A 27099-nucleotide genomic window follows, 5' to 3' on the forward strand; every position below is an offset into this window, starting at 1 on the left:
CCACTCTATGGAAGGGTTATGTTTCGGTAACCAAGGTAGGTCCAATATCACTCCATACTGAGGAGCCTGAATGATGTTAAAATACAGATGTTCATAATGTTTTTCTTTGTAACTTACTTCATACATTACTTTGCATAACAAATGGGTCCAAAAGCTTACCATCCACTGCGAAAGCCGTTTCAGGCCTAGATTTGGGTGTCACTCCCAGTCTTTGGGCTTCCGTCTTATCCATGAAGCACCCTGTGGCTCCTGAATCAACCATAGCCTTGATTTTCCAGTGGTCTTGATTGATTTGTATGTCCATAAGGATGAAGAAATGTTCTTTACCTGAGGTGGAATCTTGTTTCACCGTAGGGATAATACGAATGCTCGAGGGCTCCCCTTCACTAGGCCTCAAGCGAATTCGTTTTCTGAAGTTTTGTTGGTGGTTACTGTGGCCACTTGACCATATCTAGGATGACTATTTTTGGGTTTGAGGTAATATCCTTTTTTCCCATAGTCCAAACACAGCCCCTTCTTGCGTCGGAATTCTCTTTCATCGGGGGTTAAGGAGGCTCGCACAGCTCCGTTTTCCATTGGTTCTGAAAGGTTAGGGACTGCAGGGAGGGAGTTCCATGAATGATCAGAAAGAGTAGTAAGATACCCTTTTACACACAATAGTCACTTATCAAAATTAGCAGGCGAAATATAGAGGAGTATCTGAGTCTATGGAGAGCTACCTATAAATAAAAATAATCCACTTTATAACAGGAGAGATGAGAGGGTTGATTCAGGATTCCAACACGAATGCTGTCATGGAGAAACAACTACATGGAAAGTTTGAATGAATACTCCTTTCATAGATCAAGTCAGTTCAATAACAGTAAAAAACATATGAAACTCCTTGAACAACACACCTACCCTTATTGGCGTGTTGGAAGGAATCAAAGGTGAACAAAGGCTTCAGACTTCCAATTACCCTCTACTGACCCCCCCTGCTAAAGAACACAAAAACACAAAAGAATAATGCCACAGCTTAGAATCTTTGCTCTAAATGTTACTCCTGTAATATCTAGGCAGCAGAGTCATATGAATGTATCCCACTGAACAAGTTCCAAGCTAGTAGTGCATGTTTCACTGTGCTCCTCAATATCAAAGCAGCAGGGTACGTGGATAATAGGCTGTACTCTCTCTAAGCCCGAATTGCACTTCTCCAATTAACACACGAAAGCAAACTGGGAGTTTAGACACTTCCTCAATACTGTACAAAGAAATCTCCTCCGTAAGAGTCCTAAGAAACGGACTCGCAAACGGAGGAGATGTTTATCACGTCCTTGCTCTTCAGTGGAAGGGCGTGAACGGAGGAAGAAACATAGGCTTCCCTGGATATATCCTAAGTAACTTCTCCCCCGCATGAGACCGCAGGCTCTGCCAGACTCGCCAACGGAGGAAAAGCTGTGAATACACGAAAGCCCTGAAACGCTCACAGGACTTCAGGAAAAGCTAATGTTGGTGCTACAAGCACCCTTACTGGACCTCGACCTCCACACGAGAATCCATAAGCTGAGGGAAAATACAAATAATCTGCAGTCCGGTGGATACTTTGTCCAGCTATATCCAGGTTTCCTGATGGCACGCACATGACTGCGTGCCACGTCAGGAGCGTGAGGAATGATGGGAATTAGAGTTGCAGATGCACAGGAGTGCTTTCCTCTTTCTGACTCCTGCTTCAGTCCGTCAGTATATGCCGGTACGATGCAAAGTGACAGCGAGTGATACTCAAAGGGAGACTTTTAAAGTATTAAGGGAGTTAAGCCAAACCAAATAACAGAAGGCAGTCCTAGATCCAGAGGACTGTGATAAGATACAGGACTTCTTTCTAAAGAAAATTTGTGATATTCTAACTGAAGTAAGAAACACCTGGCTTCGTCCTTGTCCACTGGAAGTGGATGAGGTGCCTGGCTTTGATAGTGGATGAGGTGCCTGGCTTCAAGGGTGAGATGCTTTCAGCATTTCAACCATTGGACCTCGAGGCCTTAGCACGGTCAATGGCAGCAGTTAAATCTGGCTCGCCGGAAGACCCTAGCCTTCCCAAGGTGTTCAAAATGGCCTTTCCAGTGGTGGGGTTGAGCTGCTTTCCTTTCCGAACTCCTCCCTGGTGGTAGGTAAAGTACCACTGAGTTTTAAGAAAGCTATGCTAAGCCCATTATTAAAGAAGGCTGAGGCAGACCCCAAAACCTAAAAAACTACCGCTTAGTTTACCTTTTCCAGCTAAGATTGTGGAACAACATGTAAGTAGAAGCCTTGCAGAGTTTATGGAGGAGCACCAACTGCTCCACGCTCGCCAGGCCACTTTTTTGGGCCCATCACAGTACGGAACTGGTGATGCTTTTGGTACTGCATGAGCACAGGCTAGCGGCTGATAGGAACAGGCCCTCCGTGCTGATCCTATTGTATCTTACAGCTGCATTTGACACGGTTGACCATCAAGTACTGATGGATGCATTACGGGTACAAGGGATCACATATTCTGCCTTTCGGTGGATCTCCTCGTTCCTGAAGGACCGGTCACAGAAGGTACAGCTGGGTGGCTATGTGTCTAGAGAAAGAGTACTCCTGTGTGGGGTTCCCCAGGGGTCCGCTCTGTCCCCACTTTTATTTAATATCTATCGTCAGCCTTTGGTGGCGGCCGCTGATCCTGATGATTGATAACTCTAAGCAAGCGCAGTCAAACGTGCAGAATATCCTCAGGTTTATGATGAACTGGATGACGGTTAATTCACTCAAAGTGTACCCAGATAAGACCGAGGTCTTGGCAATCACCACCAAAGATGGATGGTTTTTGGCCCCAGGAGTTAGGTGTTACCCCAAAATATGCACCTATTGTGAAGAGCTTTGGTCTTAAGTTGGTTAAGAAGTTGGCAATGACTGGGCAGGTGACGACAGTGGTGGTAAGCTGCGTGGGTCTACTTAGGCAGCTTTAGAAACTGGTGCCTCTTCTATCTCTCGCAACGGTGTGAACAGTAGTGGCAGCACTTATTGTGCAATGCCACTACAATGCGCTATACATTGGGCTCCCGGACAAGCTACTGGATAAGCTCCAAGTAGTTATGAACAATGCTGCAAGATTAATATATAATCTACCGAAATGGACGCATGCCTCACCTTTGTTGCAAAAATTGCACTGGCTTCTAGTAAAGCAGAGGGCCAGGTTCAAGGGCTTATGCATTGCACATTAAGGCCCTGTATGGGACAGGACTAGTGTACATTTATGACCATCTAAGGCGATGTGTACCAGGACGCTGTCTTCGCACTTCTGAGGCAACTTTGCTTACCTGTCCACGTTTTTTTCTTTTCTTTTAAAAGATCTGTCCACGTTTTAACAAATCGACCATGGGCGGTCGGACTTTCTCAGTCCTGATACCTCAGCTGTGGAACGGACTCCTGGAAAGTCTGCAAAGAGTAAACAATCTCCTTCTATTTCGGAAGAGATTGAAAACCTTTTTGAATGAACAGGCCTTTGGTAGAGTCTGATCGAATGGCTCTGTCAAGTATTAGTTGGTGCTAGGCGGCTAATCCTAGACAAGCACTAGGTTACCGATGATAATTGGGCACTATATAAGTGTTACTAACATAACCTACATTGTTATTAAGATGGGGCCAAGAATGTCAGGATCCGTATATATACGCGCCTGCCGAGACTACGGTTCCCAGAATCCCAGGTGTAGTGTGGGAGGAGCCACGGGCATAAAAAGCCCGGAACGTACGCACGACGTTGTGCGTAATTAAACATTTTCCTATGCTGACGGGCGGCGACCCGTACAACTCTTTCCCGCGGTATTTGAGCCGTGGGGTGGGCTGCACCTTTTTTTGGCCGAGAGCTTCGGCGTTTTCCCGACTTCAATTACATCGAAGCCCTGTCTCAGGGTCCTGGGTTTCCCGGCAGAGCGACTGGGAGCTGCTGCACCTGTTTGGCCGAGAACGTCGGCATTTCCGCATTCGTTCAACGGAGAACTGTCTCCGTGTCCTGAGTTTCACTGCAGAGCGACTGGGAGCTGATTGGTTTCACCAGAGCAGCGGCGCCTACCGCAACCATAGCCGGAGGGTTCCGAGATTCCCGCTACCCCGGCGGCACCCGAACAAGCAAACAGCAAGTATCCAAAGAGTGGGTGTGTCGTAGACATACCGGACGAGCAATTGTGCAACATAAGGCGTGCAGGGCCGGCTGGCCGTTGAAAGTTGTTTTTGTTGTCATAGACTCTCCCGTAATTGGTCTGGAGTAAGACCAAATTCTAACAGTGTTTGACAACCGAGTGAGAAGTCAAATAAGTAGCTTAGAGGAGATTTCTGATGCCTAGATAGGTGGGGTATCATTACTTTACTTCCTTTTCGGAGCTAACGCTGGAGAGAGTATCCAGCAAACTTAATGCTATATACAATACAGAGACTAAAACATAAAACCCACCAAAGAATCACGGCGGAGGGCTCGATTCTCGAAGTAATGCCTTCTGTGTATTAGCACCGACCTAGTGTCCTGTTAGGTTCCCTTGAGTAAGTGCATTACCGTCCATCACTAATTAGCTGAAAAGGAGACAGCCAACCCTCTCTCTTAGATAGGTGTGTAATAAGAATGACCCAGACCTAATGTGTTTTCTATTGCTTAGTTTATGTGATGAAAGTTGTGTATGGTTACGACAAGAGTGATGTTATGAGTGTTTCTGATGACATAAGGAGGCTCTTCATCATAAAGAGACAAACTAGCGAGACGTACTGAGAGTAGGTATTTTCTGGCTCGCATTGTGTTATGTTTTGGTTTGTATGTTAACTTTCTTTACAGGTTCTACTCCCCGCTGTTCCCATCCTTCCCTTCCCTCGCTCGATTGCTCCAGTCTTCCGTGCCTTTAGTGCAGGAAGTTGGTGACGTCGAGAGGTGGACCCCATATAGCGTCGCCCGAATCCTGAGGAGTGTTTGGACCTGGGACTGATTCTTGACAAAGAATGTAAGGTGAAACATTTCTGTGTGTTAAGAGAATACTTTCTTGAATTTTGACTGTACCTTATCCTACTCTAACATGCTCGTTGAATGATTTAGAGGTAGAGCCAATTCTTGGCTCTGCTGTACTCATTATTTTCTTGGCTTGTCCACCTCTACTCTGAGGTAATCCTTATCTTGTATTGCTATATTCTGGGGTAGGTGCATTAAAAATTACTTGTATGGGGATGGTCAGGGTAATTTAGTATTTCTTATCTTGCTCTTTTGTCAGCCTTCCACATTACTTTGTACAGGCCTTACGTGATGGATCTGTCTGTCACAAAAGCAGACATACAAGCTACTAAATTTACACAAGAACTACATTTTATCTTTCCTTTCTCTGGTTTGATGAGTGCTATTGACATATACCATCAGCCGTACTTGAATGTCCAACCAACAACATGTTGTACCTTTTGGCGCTTGTCAGCCAAGTCCAACATTTCAATCGTCAAGTGCAGACTGTGAACTAGGATTTAGTCTCTTGAACACTATCAAGTCTAAATCAAGAACTAGACTGGAGGAGAATCACTTGGGTATGCTGATGAGAACAAAGGCCTATCTCTTATATGGCCTTCATAGAGTTTATCAGCACTGGAAGAATGGCAAGGACCAGCGAGAGAAGCAAATGCGTCGCACATCTAGTGATGGCACTTGACTTGTCTAAGCCACCCTTTCCCACAGTCTATGTTTGGCCTGGATGGGCACATTTCACACACTTCTTCTTAGCAGTGACATTAATCATTAGCTTGTACATCAAAATGTAGCTGTGGTATGTAATTATCAGTTTGCTAAAAATATATATTCTCTTGTATAGTCTTCCAACAATCCCCCACCAAATGATCAGTGCTCCAATCAAGAATATTCAGTAAAATCTTATAATAGTGCTCCCTTCTGAGTCCTGTCCTTTTTTTAAGCCTGGGGTGTAGGTGCAACTAGAATAAACAATGAATGACAAGATGATCTGTCTCCACACTGCAAAACGGTCTCAAGATCCTGTTAGAGCTATATGTGTGAAATGCACATGTTCTCGATCTCATTGTAAACAAATATTTTGAGTGGTAATTGCCACGGATTTATTTACTCACGTGCTGGTATGCTTGGCGCACACAGTGTAGGCTGCAGCGCACAGGGATCTTGGACTGCCACACACAGAGAAATAAAATTAGAGAAAACATTGCTTACAAAGTGTAATAGCTCTAAATCAGTTACACTAATTGTCTACAAAGGTATTCTGTAGAAAGACTGACAAGCATATAACAACCCGCTGTTGTGTTTCAGGAAGGCAACATTTCCTAGCCATACATTACATTACACAGCATTTTGTATCATCTTCCCAGGTGCTCATTACATTTATGCTAATTTCCTGTGCGCTGCATGTGAATTTTTTTAGCAACTCAGCAGCAGTTTTAAGCCACTTGCTGAGCCTTAACAGTCTAACCAGTGCATGGCTATTCTTCTCCTACCTGGTAGCAGGGTAAATACAGAAATTGTTGTCTCTTTAAACACCTTTCAATAAGTTTACTTTTATCTCACAGTTAAAGTGCTAGTAATCATCAGGACTACAATATGTGGATAAAAATCTGCTCTGCGATTTCCATACCTGGTACAGATGTATCTCATGTAGCTACTTGGGAGTTGAGTATACTGTGTGTCATTTTAAATCTGCTACTTCCAGAACTTGTTTTAATTTGTGCATAAGCCCTGTTCCAATCCATTTCAGTTAGTCCTACACATCTTACTTTTCTGATTAGCAGATCTGCTTGCTTCCTGACTGATCTGAGCATCATGTATCCCATCGACATCTAATGGCACGTCATCTGGTTGATAGCAGTTTGTTTAAGACTGGACAGTGTTGAAACAAATTCACCATGCCAATTTAGTTGCTTAGGGTACGGTTGTGAACACTAAGAACTGCCCTCCCTCTAAACTGTTTGTGTTGAATCTAATAAACACACCATTATTGAACAAATGGGCCATTCTCTGTGTATCCAACAGGAAGCAGCAATACACTAAAATGTAGCAGCCCCTCTAATCGCACTTTGGGATCATATAGACATTGCCTGGACGCTGTCTTTGTCAGTGAACTTACGGTCATCATACACTTTTACATGCCACCCAATTCTCATTTCCTCTCTAGGATTTGGTTTTTGGCCTGAAAATGATTCTATTTTTCGAACTGCTATGCTGTGTTTTATTTTCATTATAACATTATTCTTTCCTAACAATTGAACATTAATAAAGTGAAATGTATTACTTGTCTTGCTGTGCATAAAATTGAGCCACAACTCACTGACCAAGGCCAACAAGGTCAATACCATAATGTGTTGTTGCTTTGCTTATGTTACTAATCAGATGAATGTAGACTCTGGTACATACGTGGCTGTGGTCTTTTTTGGGAGCACGATCAATGCTGATTTCGATAAGAATTATTATTGTTGATAGTGGCACACTGAGCTAAAAAGATGGACTGCATTGCTACCTAGAGTAAATACCAGTGGCTGGAATTTATTCAAGTGTTCAATTTCTTTTACATTTCATCAGAGACATAGTGTACACCTTGCTGCTTATGGATTTTGACATTACAAATATTTTTGTATCCCCAGACAGGAGATTCCGGAACACTTAATAAGAAGAAGAGTGATGAAGAAAAATTAACAATACAGGAAAGCTATCTGATGCTCAAGAAGAACCAGAGATGATGCCAAACCGTAATTTGAAATAGAACAACTAAGAATATTAAGGGCAATCCAGCGGCTTCAAGAGGCTGAGGACATCCATGCTGCCGGACCCAAAACATCCAAATAAATTAAAATCACAAAAATTACAGTGGTAGAACACATCCAATATTAAAACATGCTAGATACCACACTTTATCATAGATAATTATAAGGTAGTTACAACAGTGCTTCCCCTTCTAACGTGATAATATCGATGCTGTGGTGTTAGTCTATCATATACACTGTTTTGGCTGGACCTTACAATCTGTAGAAAGAGACCATAGGTACAGAAAATATGAATCTTGAAGCTGACATCTGAAAGTTCAGAGAAAAGTGTTTGGCACTTGCAATGCAGAACATTATTCTAGAACATAACGGCTTGGTAATGAGTTTTCTTCTTTGTGTGTGTATTTCATAAATACTGTCCAAGAAACAGACTAATTAGATAAGCTGTGTGCTTAAATCTTTGCACACATCTTAGAAAGTTCTTAACGCAGGTTTAAGAGACCGCTCCTGATAGAAAGACCTTACATATGTTATCAGTCTTGCAAGAATAGATGCACTGCAAATACCTAGCGAATATTAAAATGTAATTAGAACCACAATGGTCAGTCAGCAAACACATTAATGTGATTTATGCCAAAATATAACCGAAGCTTAGACTCTAAACCCCAAAGAAACAAGCATTTGCAATGCATTAGGTCTCGCATTTACGCGAGTTTGAGCTATTGACATTGCAAATAACAATGCCTATTGGCATTGTCATTTACAATGCCAATAGCTTTAACTCGTGTAACTGCGAGACCTATTGCATTGCAAATGCTTGTTAAACATAAATCGTCTGGAGGAGGGGCGCGCTCCCCAAATTCCCTTGAGGTGTTAGAGGGTCTCGCAAAGCTCACTACAGTTCGGGGCTCCTATTACACTCGTGGTTCTTAATTCGGAGGGAGGTGTGCAGTAGACGGCCCCGGCGCCGCCACCGTCTTCGGCCCGGTGCTGGCTTCGGCCCCGGTGCCGCAGGACCCCCCTGGATCCTCGACGCCGGTTGACCTTATAACACCACCGCTGACGTCGATCCACCCCCCTCCGGCACCACCTCTGATGTCGTCCGGTGCTACCGACGACTTCGTCCCTGGTTTCAGCCCCGAAGCAGACACGGTGCCGGATTCCTACGCCGATGGGGTTATTCTATCCCCATGTCCATCCTCCTTATTTTCAGCCTGTTGTGCAGACTTCGGAGGAAGGGGAGGACTGGGAGGGATCTGAGGACCCTCTCACACAACAGTGTGAGTATGACCCGGACTGGGCAGAGGATTTGGGGGATGCCAGTGGTCTTGACACCTCACCTGACATTGGCATGCTGTCTCCTCCTAACGTGGCTACGGAGGAAGGCGCAAGTTACGCAGTGGTGTTGCATAGGGCGGCCGAGGCCCTCCACCTAGAACTCCCTACCGTGGCCGTCAGGACTAACCTCCTGACAGAAGTGCTTCAGCCAGCAGCATCCTCTTCAGAGCCCTTGCTGGTCCAGGCCCAACATAGGGGCTACTGTGGACAGGATCGTGGCCCGACGCCATTGCCTCGCTCCGGGCGACCCCCTCTTTCTCTCCCAACACCCCACCCCTTAGAGCTTGGTTGTCCAAGAAGCTGGAACAGCTTGGCAAGAAGCTGTTTTCATCTGCCAGCTCAGGGCTACGGTCGGTGAACACCGCATTCCTCTTGGGCTGTTATTCCCACTCTATGTGGGACACGGTTGAGCAGGTGCTGCCTGTCTGTCCGGAGGAGGCCCGGACAGTCCTCTCCCAAGCTGTGGCAGCAGGGAGAGATGCAGCTAAGTTCACCATTGGTTGTGGGCTTGATACCGCAGACTCGTTGGACATGGCAATTTCCACAATGGTGACGCTTCGGCACCATGCCTGGTTGAGGACAACTGACTTTTCGGGGGATGTTCAGGACCCTCTGATGGACATGCCCTTTGATGGCATTCGCCTTTTCAGCAACAAAGCAGATAGTGCGTTGGAGCTTTTTAAAGACTCACGGGCTACGGGCCTGTCGACCGCACGCCCTCCTCCACCTTCTGCTTTTTACTCCTTTCGTGGCCACGGAAGGGGTGCCCCAACACATTTGTTTCAGAGCCAGAGGCCTGGCACAACAACCTCAGCGCAGACGTGGGAACCGCCGAGGCGGGTCCGGGGGCCAGCGGGTGGGTCAGTCCACCTCCACCCCCGCAGCATCCACCTCAAAAGCCTTCCTAGTCCGAGCTTTCAGGTCCATCAAACGCCAGTGGGTGGCAGTATTCGCCATTATCTCCCCCACTGGCGCACTATCACCTCGGACAGGTGGGTGCTACAAATAGTCTGAAAGGGCTACTCCCTCCCCTTCGAGACTACTCCTCCAGCCATGCCACCTCAGCACGACCGTATTGTCAGGGGACCATCTTGCGCTTCTTCCGCAGGAAGTCACGGCCGTCCTGGCCAAGGGAGCCATCGAGCACGTTCCTGGGCCAGAAGTAGGTTGTGGTTGTTATTCCCACTACTTTCTGGTCCCCAAGAAGGACAAGGGCCTGCGTCCTATCTTGGACCTCAGGAACATCAACCGCTTCCTCCTGAAGGAGAAGTTCAAGATGTTGACGCTAGCTCTGGTCTTGTCTGCCCTCGAGCCTGGAGACTGGATGGTAGCGCTGGACTTGCAGGACGCATATTTCCACATCCCCGTCTTGCTGGCCCACCGGCGTTACCTGCGGTTCACGGTAGGCCACAAGCACTTTTAGTTTACCGTGCTTCCCTTCGGCCTTACCAGCGTCCCTTGGGTGTTCACGAAAGTGATGGCGGTGGTCTCAGCTCATCTGCGCAGATCAGGGGTTCCGGTCTTCCCCATCTCGACGACTGGTTGTTGAAGGCAGGCTCGCACCGGGCAGTCGTCTCCCACCTCCAGACTGGGGTTCTCCATCAACGTGCCGAAGTCGCACCTGATTCCCTCTCAGAAGCAGCATCTTCATTGGAGCGGTTCTGGACTCGGCGCAGTTTCGGGTTTATCCTCCCGAGCAGCGAGTCTGGGATATTCAGGCTATGATTCCGATCTTTCATCCTCTATCCCGGGTTTCGGTCAGGATGACCCTACGGCTCCTGGGCCTGATGGCCTTCTGCATCTTGCTAGTGGATCATGCCAGATGGCATATGCGGGCTTTGCAGTGGGACCTGAAGTTCCAGTGGGCACAGCATCAGGGCACCCTATCCGATCACGTCCAGCTCTCGGAGGGCACTGCACGACAATTGCAGTGGTAGCTCACGAATCACGATTGGGTCAATGACAGACCCCTCTCCTTTCCCCAACCGGAACACACAGTTGTGACGGATGCATCCCTTCTGGGATGGGGCCGTCTCATGGGAGAGGTGGAGATCAGAGGCCTCAGGTCTCTGGCGGAGTCCAGGCTCCACATCAAAATTCTGGAGCTTTGGTTGATCTGGCATGCACTGAAGGCATTCCTTCCCTCTGTCCGGGGAAGAGTAGTGCAGGTGTTCACAGACAACACCAACGCCATGTGGTACTGCAACAAACAGGGCGGGGTGGGCTCGTGGACCCTATGTCAGGAGGCTCTGCGTCTCTGGACTTGGCTGGAACACCAGGGCATTTCCCTAGTGGTTCAACACCTGGCAGGTTTGCTGAACGCCAGGGCGGACAAACTCAGCCGCCGGTGCATGATGGATCACCTATCGCGTCTGAACTCGGACGTGGCGCAAGGTCTCTTTCAACAGTGGGAGAGCCTTGGTTAGATCTATTCGCCACCGAAGAGAACGCGCAATGACATTGGTTCTGCGCGTTGGAATTTCCAAGGTGGCACTCGCTAGGTGACGCTTTTCATCGTGAGTGGAGTTGCGGTCTACTATACGCCTTTCCACCTATACCACTTCTGCCCAGAGTGCATAAGAAGATCAAGCGCGACTGGGCCCAAGTTATTCTTGTGGCTCCGGACTGGGCTCAAAGAGTATGGTATCCCGAGCTCCTCAGCATGGCCATCGATCCTTCAATCAGACTGCCTCTTCGGGAGGATCTTCTGTCGCAGCAACAGGGGACGGTCCTCCACCCGAACCTGTTCAGCCTCCACCTCCTTGCGTGGAGATTGAGCGGTGGCAGTTGACGTCATTTGACCTGCCACCCAAAGTCTGCAATGTTATCTTGGCAGCCAGGCGTCCCTCCACTAAGATGGTATACGCCTGCAGGTGGAACAAGTTTGTGGCATGGTGCACAGCAAAGGCTGTGGATTCCCTTTCTACCCCGCTTTTAGAGGTACTCCTATTCCTCCTTTCTTTGGTCCAGCAAGGCTCTGCTCTGGGCACTATCAAGGGCTATCTCTCGGCCATTTCAGCCTTTTTAGTAGATTCTTAAAAGGCATTACTCATCTTTTCCCTCCTGTTCCTTTCATAATGCCTCAGTAGGACTTGAACCTGGTTCTGACATATCTACTGTGTGCTCCCTTTGAGCCACTTCACAACTGCCCTCTTCGTCTTCTCACTTTAAAGACTGCTTTCCTGGTTGCCATCACCTCTGCAAGAAGAGTGAGTGAGCTCCAGGCTCTTTCTTCTAAACCTCCTTTTCTTTATGTCCATCCGGACAAAGTTGTTCTAAGGACTCGTCCATCTTTTCTGCCCAAGGTTGTCACTGCCTTTCACATCGGGCAGACCATCACTTTGCCCACCTTCTTTCCGCCTCCGCATCCCTCAAAAGAGGAAGAGAGGCTCCACTGTCTGGACCCAAAACGTGCGCTCTCATTCTACCTGAACCGCCCACACCAGTTCCGGGTGAATGACCAGCTCTTTGTTGGCTACGTGAGCGCCAAGAAAGGTCGGGCCGTGCACAAGCGGACCATCTCTCGATGGGTCGTTCTGTGCATAAAGGCTTGTTATTCTTTGGCTAAAAAGGAGCCTCCGGTGGGGCTACGTGCCCAGTCTACCCGGGGGACGGCAGCCACTACTGCTTTGGGACGGGGAGTTCCCTTGCATGACACCTGTCAGGCAGCTACACGGATCTTGCTGCACACGTTTACCAACGCTACTGCCTGGACAACCAAGTCCGGAGAGACAGCTTATTTGGCCGTTCTGTTCTCCAGGACTTTCTGGTGTGATCTTGGTTTGCAGACCCACCACCGGGGTTGGTATTGCTGGGGTATCGATTCTAAGGTAAGGAATTTATCACTACGTGTTTCTTTCAGATGAACAAGTTACTTACCTTCAGTAACGATATATCTGTAAGAAACATTAGTAGTGATAGATTCCTTATCGCCCCACCCATCCTCCCCGTTTCTGTGAACTGATTTCTAGGGTTAAGGTCATCCCTTTCAAGGCCCTAGTTTCAAGGCACCAGTGGTCAGTATCTTGCATAGCTCTGCGTTCCTGGCACGGAAAGACGTGTACAGATCTGACGTCAGCACACGTTGGCGGCATCTAAGTAGCTGCCGCGACATCATCTCGGCGACCACGACGCCAACGACGGACGCGGGGCCGCATGACGCCACCTTCCGATGCACAGGGGTATTGCTGACGAAAACCTTCCGGATCCAGTCTGACGCCTGGGGGTAATTCTAAGGTAAGGAATCTATCACTACTAACGTTTCTTACAGATATATCGTTACCGAAGGTAAGTAACTTGTTCGTATATCTCTCTGAGAACAAATGAGCACGAGTGACTGAGCGAAAAGTACTGTACTGTTTCCACGATCCCTGAGGGGTCAGGGTTGTCATGTTCGATAGTTGCCAGAAACTATTTTCTCCTTGGTAAGAGGGGTTCATACTGGCACGGTGAGCTAGCAGTTATACAAGCCCACATACCCGGTGGGGATGACTGGAATCAGTCTGGACACCAGTCCCACAGTTTGTTTTCTAAGCGCGCAGATCCTATTTAGATTTATAGGAAATACACGACACCATCTTCATCAGGTAGGGTCTCATAACTTGGTTCAAAGTTACCTTGAAATGTATTATCACTCGAATCCCTTCCAGCAGCAATCTGTTTCAAGCTTTTTTATCCACGTGGCCCTCTGGCCTGAGCATTATCTTTATTAACTTTTATAATGGGTATTTTGAATGTGACCATCTTGACAATCTCAATGTGTTGACTGATTTTATTTTCGGCCTTAAAGCCTATTTTGCTTCTGCACTCAAAGGGAATCACATTATCCTAGGAGGAGATTTCAATGTCAAATTAGGGCTAACCCAATCGGTAAACAAATCCTAAATGTTTGATTGCCTCAGCATAGTGAGAGACAGGCAGCCCGGGGATAAGGTGGGTCACGTCCTTTTTCAAACCATGTAAATGTTTGATCTGCTTAATGTGAATGAATTCTTTGACCCATTATATCTAATGAAAGTCTCTTTTGAAAGAGTGGAATGCCCCTCTGCTCTTGATTATATTTCCGTTACCCATGACCTGTTAGCCAGGGTTTCTAGGAATGCTATTAATGGAAGCAATCATAGTGACCACAATCCTTTACATTTTGGTTTATATATTCCTATGAGGGAGGATGGCCACAAGAGCGTGGCATCTCAATCTTTAGAAACCAAGACCCAGGGCCTGCATCTGGCCTGGAGAAATGCCAACTTGAGCACTCTTTTGAACAAGCATTGGAAATGCAATAGGTCTCGCATTTGTTTGAGTAAGAGCTATTGGCATTGTTAATGTCAATGTATTTTACCTATGTGCTATGGAGTGTATTTATGTGGTGTGTAGTGGAATTATGTGGGTTGGATTGGATAAGTTAGTTGTGGAATTGTGTGTTGTGAAGTGGATTTGTGTAGTGGAATTATGTGGCATGGTGTACTAAGGAATTATATGGATAGTAAATATGTAGTATTGAGTATACAGCAAAACAAAGAATGTAATTACATATGAAACATTCACCTACAAACCACACATCTGCACAATCCAGCCCGTCCCTAAAATACGACACCACCTATAAACAAGTCCATATCTCCCCTGCCTCACTATATAAGGCTTATACAAATAAGTTGGTTCAGCCAACTGTGACCCATAAAACCAGCAAAGCTCACAAACAGCGCTAAATGTTCTGCCTAAGGTGCCTTTAAATGCAAACAGTTACGAAGAACACGTTTTAAAAAAACTGCTACATTAAGTGCAAGCATAGTGGTTCATCCTGAATTTGGCCTAGGGGTAGTTGGTACTGCACATGAGCATCTCAGTGCAATGCGCCCTAGTATATGAGATGATGAAAGTGCTATGTGAGAAATACTCCCTGCGGCCCGCGATTAAGTTAATGCTCCTTTGCAGTTAAACAAAACTGTCAAAGATTTAACTACACTGATGATCTATACATAACCTCAAATCAGAGAAATGCATGTAGAGGGGAGCAGAGCTCAGACCAACGCGGTGCAAACTAATGATCAACTACCCAATTCTGATCATCTTTAATAAGAACTGTTTTACATTAAACGTCTCTTGAAGAGGTTCCCTACTTTCCATACCTGGGCATAAACTTTTCAAACGAGGTAAATGGAGATAGTATCTGAACCGCTCAGGAAATGTGGCGGCCCAGAATACTGGGTGCACCCCACTTTGTTGGTAATAAAGGTGGTCATGTGATCTGCCAGTGTTTAAGCTGCAGTGATTCGTATGACGAACAGTTTGAGCTTGGTAATGCCTCAGATTTATTGTGCTGTGACCCAGAATTTGTTTTAAACAAGTACTAAAATCGGCATCAAGTAGTATCTCGGTTTAATGGCTAATGGGTCCAGAGCAACGCTGCGGCCATCACTCTAGTGGCAAGACAGTGGTGTACCGCAGAACTCGAGACATTTATGGAGGGTTTTGTACCTTGGACTGTCCTTGGACAGCTGTGGATCTTTGAGAGAGGGGATAAATATAGGAGGTAAAACCGAGGAAAGAGATTGGCGCCCGGGGTCTTGAGATATGTGCAATGCCTCCAAACATACACCATTACAACTGTGCACCAACAAGGGGGGGACACCAGGAGCCCCGAGCTCTAACCCATCAGGATGCACGGAAATACAAGCAGGGGTGAACACCGTGAGCCCCGATGTCCAATCCATTAGGATGCACGGAAAGATAAGCAGGGGTGGACACCGTGAGCCCCGATCTCTAACCCATCAGGATGTATGGAAAGACAAGCAGGGGTGGACACCGTGAGTCCTGATCTCTAACCCATCAGGATGCATGGAAAGACAAGCAGGAGTGGACACCGTGAGCCCCGATCTGTAACCCATCAGGATGCATGGAAAGACAAGCAGGGGTGGACACCGTGATCCTCGATCTCTAACCCATCAGGATGCACAGAAAGACAAGCAGGGGTGAACACCGTGAGCCCCAATGTCCAACCCATTAGGATGCACGGAAAGACAAGCAGGAGTGGTTAGTAAGCAGGATCTGCTTGTCAAACTCAGCAACTACTGCTGCCCCCCTCATGCTGATGTCAATGCCGTTTATGACGAGTTCACCAACTGGTTAACGACAGCCTTGGATTCTCTTGCCCCTCTTAAGAAGCACTATGTGGCAAGAAAGCGCCCTTCAGCCCCATGGTTTTCTGAGAGGTTGAGAAAGCTTAGACAGGTTTGCCGACATCAGGAAAGAAAGTGACGCATGGACCCTACTATAGCTGAAATGGATCTGCATAAACTTAGGCTAAGGGAATATAAGGAAGCTATTAATAAGGAAAAGGTCTCCTACTATACAATGATGACACAATCTATTAGATCCCCTAAGGAACTTTTCACTATGATCAATTCCCTTTTAGCCCCCTCAACTAGTGTTAAAACCGAGGTCTCCCAGGACCTTTGTGATTAAATGGCAGATTTCTTCCATGCCAAAATTAAGGACATTTACTCCTCTTTGGAGAAGTTAAACTCTGTGGGAGCTAAAACGAATCCCCTATCTGATCTTCTGGTAGTAGCCCTGAAGGATTGCCGCTTGCGCTCCTTTTCCACTATTTCTCAAGAGGATACTGAGTTGTTGTTAAGTGGGATTACATCTGGCTCTCCCCTCGAACCTTGTCCTCTTAAGATTTTGAAATTAGGAAGCGAGGCCATTGCACCTCCTTTGACCACTATTCGCAATACCGTTATCTCCTCTGGCCAATTTCCCACTATACGGAAAACAGCGGTGGTAAAACCTCTGTTAAAGAAGGCCTCTCTTGAGCCGACAGAATTAAAAAACTATCAGCCTATTTCCCTACTGCCTGTTCCAGCTAAGATCTTGGAAAAACATCTTAACTGCCATCTTAGTTCTTACTTGGAGGAACACCAACTGCTCGATGGCTCGCAGCATGGGTTCAGGAGTGAACACAGTACGGAGACGGCATTAACCATTGTCCTTAACAACATCCGACAACAGGTTGATGCTGGTCATACCACCCTACTGATCCTCCTGGACCTGACGGCAGCCTTCAATACAACCGCTCCTTGCAGACTGGTGGGCAGGCTTCGGGAAATTGGGATAGAGGACTCTCCACTCAATCTGCTTTCATCGTTCCTCTTGAATCGCTCACAAAGACTTAAGATGGGCCAATTTCTTTCTGCCCCTAAACAATTGTTTTGTGGAGTCCCCCATGGATCCTCATTGAGTCCCACCCTCTTTAATATCTATGTAGCCCCGCTCGCCACTGTGGTAAGGTCTTTTGGCCTAGAAGTGCTTTCCTATGCTGATGACACTCAGATTTTGATTTCCATCACTGAAAGTGTCTCCGCTTCAGCAGTAAATTTTAAAAACTGCATCCGGGCAGTGGCTGCATGGATGGTTGAGAACTATTTAAGACTCAATGGGGATAAAACGGAGGTCCTAATTTTCGGAGACAAGATGGATATCTGGTCAGAGGCTTGGTGGCCTGACTCTCTTGGATCTTGCCCCAGCCCCTGTCTTAATGCTAGAATTTAGCCATTATTGTGGACTCCTCGCTCTCCCTGGGCTCACAAATAAATAGAACTGTCTCTACCTGTTTTGGGATGATACGGACTCTCAGGAAGATCTTCCGTTTTCTGTCCCTTTCATCGTGGAAACAGGCAGTGGCGGCCCTTGTAGTGTCTAGGTTAGACTACTGCAATGCCCTTTACTTAGGGATAAACAAGGGACTTCTTCATCGACTTCAACTGGTACAGAACGCCGCCGCTAGGTTGGTGATGGGTCTCCCTAAATTCCACTCAGTTTCAGCTACCATCAGAATCCTGCACTGGCTCCCGTTGGGGAGGAGAATTGTGTTCAAAGCCTTATGTCTGGTTCACAAGGCCGTCCACAATAAGGGGTCAGAAGGCATCAACAAAATGTTTCAAAGACATCTTCCTGGCAAGGACTTGAGATCTGCAAACAAGAACCAGGTAATAGTTCCCAGGGTTAGGAAAGCCAGGTGTGGGGGGTGGGCTTTCTCGTTGATAGGGGCTAATCTGTGGAATTCCCTTCCTTCCCTATTTCCACTCTCGAAACCCATTCAGTTTTTCGAAAGTCCTTGAAGACCTGGCTTTTCACCTGTCCTAATCTTTTCCCTACCTTAACCTTTAAGCTCGGAATTCTTTAGACATCTCCTACTTTGATCCCGTTCCGCAGTGCCTCGACGCCCCTGGGCTACGTTCGCGCTCTACAAAACTTATATTCATTCATTCAGGGGTGGACACTGTGAGCCCCGGTCTCTAATCCATCAGGATGCACAGAAAGACAAGCAGGGGTGGACACCGTGAGTACCGATCTCTAACCCATCAGGATGCACCGAAAGACAAGCAGGGGTGCACACCGTGAGCCCCGATCTCTAACCCATCAGGATGCACGGAAAGACAAGCAGGGGTGGACACCGTGAGCCTCGATCTCTAACCCATCAGGGTGCACGGAAAGACAAGCAGGGGTGGACACCGTGAGCCCCGATCTCTAACCCATCAGGATGCATTAACACCAAAAGGTAATGTTGGGCACCAAACGCATACAGTAAAATATGGCATCATTAATTAAAATATGTGCTCTGTTCTCTTGCCGCATTTTCTATCTATAACATTGCTATAAGAAACCGTGGGGTACCCTCACATTCTGGTTTTAGGCCAGATATTTAAGTAGCTCACATCAGAGCTGCAATGGTACCCAGACAAGCCGGCCACTCAGACTCCTGCCCGGTTTTAGGTGCATAACTCTCCCATTCCTTGACCACTTCCTGTCCTAGACTAATCTTTGTGACGTCTCACTCTAGGACACTGCTGTACTTTTACACTTATTTGGCTTTGCTGAACAGATTGCTTAAAGCTTTAGAGAGAGCTACCATGGGGCCATACTATGCAGGCACATTTATAAATTAGGCGGCACTATCGAAATTGTACTAGACTGGAAACCTATGTCGAAACAAGGCAGTGATGGCGGATTTGAGAAGGTGGTGCCCGAGCTGTGGATGGAACGGCTGATGGAGGCCAAGCCAAGTAAACATAGCCAAAGCAGAACCGGACCCAAGTAAAAAAAACTAATAAGGCCCGGGCCTGACTCATTCTTTTGTGAAAACATTTCAATTTTCAATGCAACCCTTCAACATATTCATGTGCAATGGGCAGTAGGGGAGATTCGCGCCCAGTCAGAGCACCCGCCCTCTCTCTACAGATTTTACAATCTCAGAGCCAAGTCAATGCGGCTGCCCACGCCCCACACAGCGGGCGTCCCTAAAAGGGCGGCCCTCTTAGTGCCAATTGGGCACAAACATCACTCCTCTAGTTTTGGGGACTCTGGGAGGAGTCCCCCTGCTTGACACCCTAGGCCGTCACTTCCGGTGCATAGAGGTTGGGAGAGGGTATTTATACCTCCCTCCACCTTTCTGGCGTCCTCTTTTGCACCGGTCACGCTGTCGGGTTGGTTTGCTGCTGGTCTCGGTGTCCAGCCATTGCCCGGGTCGGCCTCCGTCCCAGCCGCAAACTCCCTGGTCCGGCCCTGCAGGAGGCCCGCTGGGTTGGTGCCTTCGGTCGGGGTTGTGGCGAAGGACTGGGATGGGGGCCGGGCTAAGGGGGGGTTCAAGCTTCCCGTCCTCACGCCGCGTAGGCCTGTCCAAGCAGCTGCACACGACAGAGTTTCTCTAGCTCCTTGTGCCACCCTCCATGCACAGCCCGTTCCGGTAGCAGCCCCCTAGGGCTCCAGTGGCGATGCTGCAAGGGGCAGCAAGTGGCGCATTGGGCCAGACTGCTAGGGGTAGAACCCCCATGGGGGGGTCGGCCTCAGCGGGCGTGCTGAGGCATTGTGGGACTGTACCTGGGCACCTTGCCCCCCCAGCCGAGATGCGCGCAAGTGGGGCAGCAGTTGGTGCGGCATTGTATCTGCTCTGTGAAATTAGCGAAAGTCGTGTTTTCACCCAATGTCACTTAAACAGTGAGTGCCGTGAAGATACATCAGTTAACCAATAGTATTTTAAAACGTGTTCTCTGTCCGGGAGGCAGTAGCTTGCTGCGGTGAGTCTGGGCCCCTCGGGTCAGTTCTCCTCGCCCCCTTGGGACTATGTTGTGTGTGGGCGGGTTAGCGCAGTTTGTTAGAGCATGGTGCTACTATCGCAAAGGTTGCAAGTTCGATCCCTGTCGGGCCACATCTTTTGCTTGCGAGGTAAAAGTTAATGACAGCCCGTGATCGGGAGGTCACGAGTTTGAATCTCGTTAATACGGACACAGCTTTCTCACCCGTGAAGTGAGTGAGGGGTATTTATTTGGGCAGCCGTTGGTTCCGGTGTTCTCTGCTGCTCCACCCCCTTAACCTTTATTAATCAGCATCAGCATGGTGGGGGCTTGCAGCCCTGTCGGTGCATGTGCTTCTACTTGTGTCTGGATGACACGTTTGTTTGGTGTTGCTTGAAGGCGAGTTGTTGGAGTCGCGGCAAGCCCCGTGACTGAGCCGGTGTGTCCAGCTGCGAGCAATCACTTTACCAAGCGCAGCATGCGCCGGCCCGGCATTGTTGATGAGGTTTGTGTATGGCATGGTGTTTACCTCAGGTGCAACATACGTAGTGGGGGTCGCCCCCAGCGCCATCCTTTTGGGGGTTGGGGGGAAGATTCAGAACGCCGCAGTATTAAGGGGACACAAGCATAGGGAATGTGGTCAGCTGCTTTGATTCACCATTGACATTTCCTATTAGGTGGCATAGGAAACAAGGCGGACCTGTCGAGCTGGCTGAAACTCAGTACTGATCTCAAGGGAACGAACAGCCTTCTAAATTCTACGCAGAGCACTAACTAGTGGCCTCGTGACCCTTTGACTGGTACAGGCTAACAGATGAAGAGTCTAAGGTTTGGATTGGGTAGGGGCTGCAGGTTGGATTTAATTAGTATCATGTTTCAGGAGAAAGCTTCTCCTTTTACACTTTTCCTGCACACTGCACTGTTGGCAAAGATTGATATTGCCCGCCTGCCCGGTTTATTGTGCGGCTAGCGACCTCCTTGCCCAGGGAGCCCATGTTACCCAGAGGAACGCTTTTCTCTTGGTCGGGCGTTTGCTGGGCTTGGCGCCATCTTTTCCACACCGCCCCCATGTGAATCAACTCTGGGGAAATAGTGCCACTAGTGTCCACGAGTGTAGGTGTGCTGGACACACCATCTGGTCTTGCGCCGTGCTGGTTTTATCTCCGATACGATCGTTGACCGGCCTCGTTGGCGTTGTGGCAGCCTCCTTTGCCCCCACTGGACACGCTGTGTCTACAGTGCACCGCTGGTGTTGTGTACCCGGGACCAAGTGGTTGGTGTCGTGTGCGGTGAGTATGGGGGGTAGGGAGGACCTTTGGGGGCTTTCTTGGCTGCTGATCATCTTGGCCAGGGGCAAACAGGCCTGCCAGTCATGCACTGGGCTCCAAGCCTTGGGCTTGTATTGGCTGAGAAGGAGGTTTGCAGTGGTACTGGGCGGGTTGCTCGGCCCTCGGTCTGGCAGCACGTGGAGTGTGCATCTATAGGTTCCATGATGTCTGGTCAGGCCCTTTCGTGCCGCTAACACGTCGGGTCAGTAGTCGCCTTCAGCGCATTTGGCGGTGAGGCCCCCCCCCCTTTATGGTATGGGTGTCATTGTCCACGAGACACACTGGCCTGGTTTGGTGCAGGTTTTGTTGCTGGTAGTGCCCGGGCATTAGCTCCCCCCCATACCTGCAGTCTCCGAGGCCGGAAGGTGTTGTGCTGCGTGGGGGGCGGCATGGGGAGGGTCCGCGATATGGTCCTGCACGGCCTTTGCGTGCCCTTAGCAACGTTTCTGCTTAATGGTTTTAATCCAACGCCGAAGTGAGAGCTTCAAGTGCAGGGCCAGAATCATTAGGCAACTGGGCAGCACGACAAAGGACTTTTAAAGGCACAGGTGAAAATTGTGCATGTTAATTAGTCCTTAAAGCCTACCTCTTGCCAGGAATTCAAGCAGGGGTGCCACGGGGGTACTAGCTATTAGCTACCCAGTTTTGTGAGCAAATAACCAGCATGAAGTTTTGATGTGAGGCCGCTGAGTTGCTCTAGCATTGTTTGCCTCGTTTCAGGGCCAGTGATTGTTATTTTTCAGAGTTAAGGTTTATATTCTTAGTTGCGTTTTTTGGTACTTTGATAGGTTGCCCATATTCATGCAACACTGCAATAAAGTTGTAGTTTTGTGGAGTTTTGGAACTGGGTTGTAACTTACAAGAAACTCATCATAGATCTTGCAGTCTCTTCATTTCAGAACATTTTCAACATTCTTCAAGGAAGCCAGAGTTGTTGCTTAGTCAAATTATGCAGCTATTTACCATGGAAAAGTCAATAGCCCTGGCTGGCGATACGTCCACTGTGGCGGGTTGAATAAATAGATGGATACAATGACAGAAGAGGCTGAACCATGCGGCACGCTAAGCCAAGTAAGATATCAGTTTAAAGGTTTTAATCCAATGCAAAGGGAGCCTCACAGTGCGCGCCCGTTTCATTAGACATTGGGTGGCTTTACTAAGTACTTTTAAGCGTGTATGCGGCACATTTGATAATGGTGTGGGATAATTATTCTTTAAGGTTCACCTTGTGCCTGCTGAATGGGGACGAACCGTCCGGTACATGAACATGCAATTTAAATCACTACTTTGTTTTAGTCGGCAACTTGGTACCATTGAAAAGGTCAAGGGCCCTGGCTTGCTGTAGGTGCAAGAATACGGGTTGATCATATATATGGATGCAATAACAGAAGTTGCTTAATCATGCGGCACGCTATGCTAAGCATAGGTTTCAGCCTAAATGTTTCAATCCAATGACAAAATCAGAACAAGTGTTATGGTCAGAATCAGTAGGCCACTGGGTAGCACGACTAAATATTTTCAAATCTTCGCTATCCTCGTAAGGGAGTTGCAATTCTTTCATGAGGTAGAACATATATGGTTCTTTCGCTCATCTTGCCAGTGCAGGTAATTCTTCAGTAGGATTGAGTGCTGCACGTGTGGCCTTCCTTGCTTATCTATAAACAAACTTGTGGAAACTGACTCAAGGAGGATATCGCAGTGGATCTACACACCTGCTAAGTAAGTGTACAATGCAGATCGCAGGTCTTTGGGTCACTCTGCTGATCTGAGTGGTCCTTTATGGCAGCGTAGATGTTGTAATCTATATGTACAACATAGAACAAAGAAAGGTATCACGGATAGGGAGCATATTAGTCTCACAGCGGTTGTGTAGCACAAGATGAACGAGTGCACACGAATGTCAGGCCTCATTGACGCTTGTCTTAGCAATTCAGGTCCCACCACAGAGAACAAAAGACAAGGCCATGTCCCCTGATGGAATATGTTAATTTCAGTTATGTGGGATCTGGGCTTGCAATCTCATTCCAATTGCAGTCAGAAACGGAAATTGTAAAGGAGTTTTGTGAATGCATTGAGCTCACTCAGCAGTGTAGTAAGCAAGAGTTTAGCACAATTTCCACATGCCTGCAGGGTGGTGCAGGCAACAAGTTTAACACAGCCAAAACAAATCAAGGTACTCTGTGGCAGATGCACAATAGACATACATTCACAGACACCAGAGTGACACCATTCATTTCCCGGCCGTAGTTTATCAACAAAACTGCCTGCGCAAAGGTCTGGTCGATGCAGCTACGTATGTGCACTCTGTAAACAGGGCATGTTACAGGTTGCTTCAGTGAAGCTATATTCACCAGCCCTTTAGCCATGGCAGCCAGGCGGGTTGGGGAAGTTGTCACCTAACAAGTGTGCTGCGGGTCAAAAGTTGGGGAAACACTGGGTTAGAGCACAAGGGGCTAAAATGTTTAAGGAACATTTGGCATTCCCAGTATTCAAGAAAGGGCAGGTATCTGTACATATTGTTCCCCTCCTGTTCCCATCGACTTGTCTGCTCCCTGGTATACATTGCAAAAACCAAAGGAAATGATGGACGGAGTGTTGAACATTGCAAGCACTCACCCCCAGTCAACTGATCTGGGTTTAATCCATCACCGTTCTTTAGCCCACTCTGCCACCCCAGTTCAGACATAGCCATATGCAAATCAGTCTGACCCTGTGCCTCATGGGATCAGTCCAGCCCGAACTGCCAAGCCATGTCTTCCCTGGACCGGAAACAAGCTTCCTAGGACCGGTTTCTGGCATTTCAGCCGTCTTCAGCCAGGCTTGCTTGAATCCAGTGGCAAAGTGAGCAAGGGACTCACGTCTGAGCATACCCTGCCAACTTATGGCGAACAAAGCAAAAACCAAAGGAAATGATGGACGGAGTGTTGAACATTGCAAGCACTCACCCCCAGTCAACTGATCTGGGTTTAATCCATCACTGTTCTTTAGCCCACTCTGCCACCCCAGTTCAGACATGGCCATATGCAAATCAGTCTGGCCCTGTGCCTCATGGGAACAGTCCAGCCCGAACTGCCAAGCCATGTCTTCCCTGGACCGGAAACAAGCTTCCTAGGACCGGTTTCTGGCATTTCAGCCGTCTTCAGCCAGGCTTGCTTGAATCCAGTGGCAAAGTGAGCAAGGGACTCACGTCTGAGCATACCCTGCCAACTTATGGCGAACAAAGCAAAAACCAAAGGAAATGATGGACGGAGTGTTGAACATTGCAAGCACTCACCTCCAGTCAACTGATCTGGGTTTAATCCATCACCGTTCTTTAGCCCACTCTGCCACCCCAGTTCAGACATGGCCATATGCAAATCAGTCTGACCCTGTGCCTCATGGGAACAGTCCAGCCCGAACTGCCAAGCCATGTCTTCCCTGGACCGGAAACAAGCTTCCTAGGACCGGTTTCTGGCATTTCAGCCGTCTTCAGCCAGGATTGCTTGAATCCAGTGGCAAAGTGAGCAAGGGACTCACGTCTGAGCATACCCTGCCAACTTATGGCGAACAAAGCAAAAACCAAAGGAAATGATGGACGGAGTGTCAGCATTCCGTCCATCATTTGTTTGTTGTAACGCTTTTCGCCCTAAGTGGAATGGGTATTCCCAGACGTGGGACCCGTGCTCACTACGCCACTGGAGTCAAGCTATCCTGGCTGATGACGGCTGATAGCCAGAATCCGGTCCTAGGATGCTTGATTCCGGTCCAGGGAAGACATGGCTTGGCATTCCGGGCTGGACTGTTCCCATGAGGCACAGGGTCAAGACTGATTTGCATATGGCCATGTCTAAACTGGGGTGGTGTAGTGGGCAAAAGAACGATGGATTTAACCCAGATCTCTTGACTGGGGGAGAATGTCTGCATTGTCAGCATTCCGTCCATCATTTGTTTGTTGTAACCCCTGGTATACATTAGCAGGAGTTTGGGAGTGCAAGACCTCACCTAGGGCGGGGACTGGCTTAATTTTGATGGACAAGTCCAAAATGTTTCACACTAACAGAACGTGGGAATGTATCACTTGCCTGTGCATAGTTTCTCATATACTAAGTATCATATTAATTTAAATAATCACTGTATTGACTAGTGCGACCAGCGGACGCTCACGCAACAAGGCATCTGAAGCAGTGAGTGTTTCTATGCTGTAAGGATATAAAGGTTAAATACGACTGCCAGGTCCCGCTAGGGTGTCTGCCCATTGGCCTCTTACTGGTTAAAAGGTGAGTTCAAAGGGCACATGAGGGGTCATGGCATAGGATACCTGAACCGATTTATCTTTGGGTCTGGTGGTTTGTTCAACCGCATGGTCTACAATACCATGTTACAGGTCACACTGGGCTTGCTACCAGCGGGTCACTTGTGTGAGTGGGTTCACTGCCATTGGAAAAGTCATAAAAGGAGCATGGCTCAACACACGATTACTAGGAAGTATATCAGGGACCAGCAACCGATACACGTTTTGGTGGAGGACAATCAATTCCGGGGTAAAGCAAGTGAACCAGGTCTAGTGCTTTAAGCAACATGGGTCACATCTGGTTAGTACACAGTGTGTATCTAGGAACGGACCAGGCACACTCAGCAGTGAAACATGCGGAAAAGCTGCACATTGCCACAATTTGAAGTGTGATGGAAGCAACAATTCTATCTCAGCCAAAGCAAATCAAGGTACTGACTGTCAGATGCACAACATACAAACGTTCACTGCAGCCTCATTGCATCAGTCTTGACACGAGCAAGTGATCGACATAGTGCATCAGTATCCCTGACTGGGCAAAGGTCTGGTCTCCTAGTAGAAATTGTGACCCCCCCATGAACAGCGTGTGTCAGTGGTACTTCAGTTAAAGCTCTTTTCGCTCGCATTATCGCCCTTGCAGCCAGACGGCTTGCGTAAGTGTTACTCAACATGTATGTGGTTCCGTAGCTGGGTAACACTGGTTTAGAGCACATAGGGTCTCAGCTAGCTAAACACATTGAGCATTCCCATTTCCAAGAAAGGGCAGGTATCTTTATTTAGTATTCTCCAACAGCTACCAGCCCTCAAGCTTTTCCTGCAGGTCTGCATTATGGTAATCCTTTAACAGGGGTATGGAACGGGACATCTTGCTCCAGGGTGCAGACATTTAGCTGGCTACACAGCAGACAGACTACTGTCAAAGGAGAGTGCTTGCGGGCTAGGTGGCCATGTAATAAGCAGAATTAACGGTAAAGACCCCTGTCCCCCACCGGATTGCCCGATGTTGTGAGGGCAGTGGGATTTGCAATTTTACAGGTGTTTTATTCGTTCACACAGGGGCATAAGTGTACATTGCAGGACTCTGTATATTTAGAGTGGGGGCAAGACCTATAGAAGAAGTGCATGGGTAACCATGAGCATGGGGGTACGATCAAAGTCTCGTAGCGGTAAGTCAGCCAGGTGGGTTACGTCAGAATGTGTGCCGTGGCTCCAAGAGCGTCAAGAAATATGGGTTTGGAGCACTGTTGCTGACAATTTCAGAGCACACTCTGCGGCTCAATCTCAGTAGGTAAAGGTAAATATGCTCATATAATTCTCAATGTCTTCTCAATCCAAAGGCATTGGCATATTTTGCCGC

General features: G+C 47.9%; 1 long non-coding RNA gene across 2 annotated transcripts in view; it reads right to left on the reverse strand.

Annotated features, from left to right (window-relative positions):
• Positions 1-27099, reverse strand: part of LOC146799926 (uncharacterized) — a 224360-nt gene that overhangs the window by 111730 nt on the left and 85531 nt on the right. For both annotated transcript variants that reach the window (XR_014967605.1, XR_014967604.1), the window contains exon 2: positions 6097-6150. This is a non-coding gene — a long non-coding RNA (uncharacterized LOC146799926). The remainder of the gene's footprint in view (positions 1-6096; positions 6151-27099) is intronic.

The sequence above is a fragment of the Triturus cristatus genome, chromosome 8, assembly GCF_964204655.1.
Source record: "Triturus cristatus chromosome 8, aTriCri1.1, whole genome shotgun sequence".
Taxonomy (NCBI): domain Eukaryota; kingdom Metazoa; phylum Chordata; class Amphibia; order Caudata; family Salamandridae; genus Triturus; species Triturus cristatus.